A 4,566-nucleotide genomic window follows, 5' to 3' on the forward strand; every position below is an offset into this window, starting at 1 on the left:
ATATATATAAAGGAGGATGCGGGCGTCTCTAGAATTGCTCGATCCAGTTTTCTGATTTTTCTTAAATTTCGGAGAGAAAATATAGTTATAATTCAAAAAATCAGGTTTAAGAATTCTAAAGGTCATACAATTCTTTTCTTATTGATATTGAATTCTAAATGTAACTCTAGAATCTAGAAGAAGGGTTCTTAATTTTTTTTATTTAGGAATCATAAAGGTAGTATAATTCTTTTTATACATTAATATACAAATTATTAAAGAATTACAATTTTTATTTTCAAAAACTATAAATTTTATAGTTTTATTTTATTAAAGGTTACAATTCTTATTTTTTATACATTAATATACAAATTATTAAAGAAGTACAATTCTTATCTTCAAAAATTATAAAATTTATAGTTTTATTCAATCAATATATATATATATATATATATATATATATATATATATATATATATATATATATATAAAGGAGGATGCGGGCGTCTCTAGAATTGCTCGATTCAGTATTCTGATTTTTCTTGAATTTCGGAGAGAAAATATAGTTATAATTAAAAAAATCAGGTTCAAGAATTCTAAAAGTGATACAATTCTTTACTTATTGAATTCTAAAAATGATACAATTCTTTTCCTTTTTATTTAGTATTTCTTATTAAATTCTAAACATGACACAATTTTTTTCTTATTTTGTAATAATCCTAAAACAAATAGGATTATATTTAAAAAATCAGGTTCAAGGATTTCAAAAGTTAATACAATTCTTTTCTTTTTGGATTTTAAAAATAATACAATTCTTTTCTTATTTAAGAATCCTATAAGAGTAGGATTAAATTAAATTTAAATTAACAAACATAGATAAAATACAATTTATATTTAAGATTTATAAGGTAATACGTACAAATTTTATTTTCAATTTAGTATTATAATTTTTTTAAAAATTTCGTATAGAAAATAAAGATTGTAAAGATAATAATCATTAAAAAAAAATAATAGCAAAAAAATTAGAACCACAAAAGAATAATAATTTTTTAGTAATAAATAGGAATCATAAAATAAAAATAATTAACAAAAAAATAGGATATATAAAATAGGAATCATATATTGATTTTATAAAAATGTAAATGATTCTTGATTAGTATTTTGTTTGACGGGCACGGGAGGCGGCCCAAACCAATTTTTATCTAAATAATATTAAATTTTCTATTAGTATTATATTTGACCTAAAAGTGGCTAATATATTTTTTTCCAATGTTATGAATTTTTTTGTTAAAATGGTACCAAGGTTCAAAATAATTTTTATCCAATTATAATTATAATTTAAAAAATCAAGCTGAAAGATTCCAAAAATTAACATAATCCTTTTTTTTTTCCGAATTCTAAAGGCAATGCAATTTTTTTCTTATTTAAGATTGCCAAAAGGAATAGGATTATATTTATTTAAAATAATAATCATAGATAAAATATAATTTATATTTAAGATTTGTAAGGTAATACGTACAATTTTTATTTCCAATTTAGTTTTATAATTTTCTTAAATTTCGAATAAAAAATAAACGATTGTAAAGATAATAATCATTAAAAAACTAATAGCAAAAAATTAGAACCATAAAAGAATAATAATTTTAAATTAATAAATAGGAATCATAAAATAAAAATAATTAACAAATAAAATAGGAAACATATATTTATTTTATGATAACGTAAATGATTCTCGATTAGTATTGTGTTTGACGGGCACGTGAGGTGGCCCAATCTAATTTTTATCTAAATAATAATAATTTTTTTATTAGTATTATGTTTGACAAAAAAGTGGCTAAAATAATTATTTATTTATTTTATAATATATATTTTTGTTAAGACGTGACCACAGTTCAAAATACTTTTTATCCAATTATAATCTTTAATTTTATCATAATTAAAATAGTTATTATTAGTATTGTGTTTGACAGTAAGGCGACTCAAACTAATATCTAAATTATAATGTTTTGTTATTGGTTTTGTGTTTGACAAGAGAGCGGCTCAAACTAATTTTGATCTAAATTAAAATATTTAATTTCATCCTAAAAATAATAATTATGAATTAATATTGTTTTTGATGGGAGTAAGGTTCGAACTAATTTTATTATTAGTATTGTGTTTGACGAGATGACCACTTCAACAAATTTTCATACTAATTATAATATTTTTTATTTGTGATATGTTTAATGGGAAGATGACTCAAAATAATTTTTATGCTATTATAATACTGATTCATATCAAAATTTATCACGCCGCCGCCGCGAAGCGCGGCTTTTTTCACTAGTTATTCATAGAAAGCACGATTCTATATTTTTGCAAAGAAAATATCCAGGGAACACGGCGGTAGAATCTATCTTAATGTTATATTATTTGTCTTCAGAAAATTTTGAGCAGTTTGATCCGTAGATTCAAAGTGTTTTTTCCTTTTATATTTTTTTATACCTATTTGAGCGAATATTATGAACATATATTTTGATCATATATGTATTGATTATTACATCTATACTATCTATACTGTACTATACTATAATAAGTTAACATTGTTATAATTTGTAGTCCTACTTTTTTGTACATGTTTTTTCGTTTGGTTTTGTTTGGTCAAATTTTTTTATCGAATATTTAATAATCGTGTCCTATTAAAATTCTCTCTCCCATTAGATATTGATTTTACAAACAAAAACAAATACTTCGCATAACATACGCTCTCACCATCGCCCTGTGTCTCTCTCTCCATCTCGGCGAGCTCCGTAACTTGACATTAAGGGTGAATATCTACTTCACCTCATGTTCTACTTTTTATTACTCATCTCCCCTGAAGGTATGTTCTGTATACATATTTATGAATACGAGTTCTCTATGTTCTGAATGACTATCTTTCTTTGTTATACATTGTTTTTTTATCTTAAATTTTCTAATTTAGTTGCTTATAGCTGTTGTGTAATTGTTATTAGTGCAGAGAATGATGTTAAGCTATCGGAGATGGTATAAGTTAGTTTGGTAATTTTTATACTGTGATTTGTTGGCCCGCCTCCAGTATGGTGTTAAGAGTGAGAGTATGGGGTTATTGGGATATATCGAAATGTGTTCGTGGTTTGTTGATTACGCTATTTGTATGTGAGTCGTAGTTGAATTTTGTGATTCTGTATATTGTACTGTGTTTTGTCTTTGGACGGGTTCAATTTGATGGTATGTGTGTTTGTGTGTGTTAGGATTTTAGATTTTAAGTATTTGCATGAAGAGGTGTAAGGATCTGAACCCATGGACTTGTCATTTTTTTATACCTATATAATTGCTTAATTTAACTGCACCTATGAGGTTTGGTGAGAAGTTTGTGGTGTTGATTAGTTCATTGTGTTGTACAATGTGTAAGTAGTTTTCAAACTCGAATGACTTATTATTTGTTCCTTCAGTTTTTGTATGTTTAGTGTTGTTTCTTATATATTCCATCACTGCCTCATTTCTTTTAATGTACTTGAAATATGTATTTCACCCTCTACAAGTCCAATGAAATGATGGATGTCTAATACCAACCATGTCGTGAAACAACTTGCTGTTGAAGCGGGTCAAGTATTCTCTATTGTTTAATTAGATTTCACATTTATATCCTTCCTTGTGTTATATGATTATTATCTTTGCGAACTAACTGCCACATCTATTATAAATCATATTTTAAGTCTAATGTTTGCAATCTCAACTGGACATTCTATGAACAGGTTTTTAGTACTTTACATGTGTGCAAGTTCTATTTTTCATTATAAATATTTATTTTTAGATAAATGTCAACTTCCTATCTTCAGTTTTGAACATACACTTTCGTCAATCAAATCTAAAACATAAACATTAAATAAATTAACTTATTTTATGTGACTAATTAATTTATAATTACTACAAATTTTATCTCAAATATCTAATGACATTAAAAAATTATGAAAAATAAAGACGCCCGTGCTTTGCACGGGTTTTAGGCTAATATATGTTGATTTTTCATAAGATTGGGTTTGCTTTTGGCGGCCATCTTTAGCCATCTTTACATAAACGATTAGGCCATACATGATTAAGCGAAGTTATATTATTTCATTCCTATCTTGAAAAAATTTAAGAAGATATCAATTATTTGTTCTTCAAAATTGTAGCATGTTTGATCATAAATATATAAATATAAACAATTGTATAACTAAAATGATCTAGTTTAAATGAAATAAAAAGTTACAAATAATATTTGTTGTGTTATGATTTGTGAAATCATAGCTAAGCAGCTAACTGTAGACACCAATTTATTATATATACTTTTTTTAAATTTATTTAAATTTGATCCAACTTAAATACTGGTCATTGACTCATTGATTACAAATGTATCCCTACAGAATTATCTTTATTTTTACATTCAAGTATAACAATCAAATTATTAGATTAACAATATTAAACAAATTTTTTTAAAAAAATTCCATTAAAGGGGTGTGTGGAGTTTGCAGCCACAATTATTTTATTTTATTTTATCGCAGGCAGCTAAAAAACTTTAAATACACGCACATACACGAAAGCTCGGTT

The sequence above is a fragment of the Daucus carota genome, chromosome 1, assembly GCF_001625215.2.
Source record: "Daucus carota subsp. sativus chromosome 1, DH1 v3.0, whole genome shotgun sequence".
Classification (NCBI taxonomy): Eukaryota; Viridiplantae; Streptophyta; class Magnoliopsida; order Apiales; family Apiaceae; genus Daucus; species Daucus carota.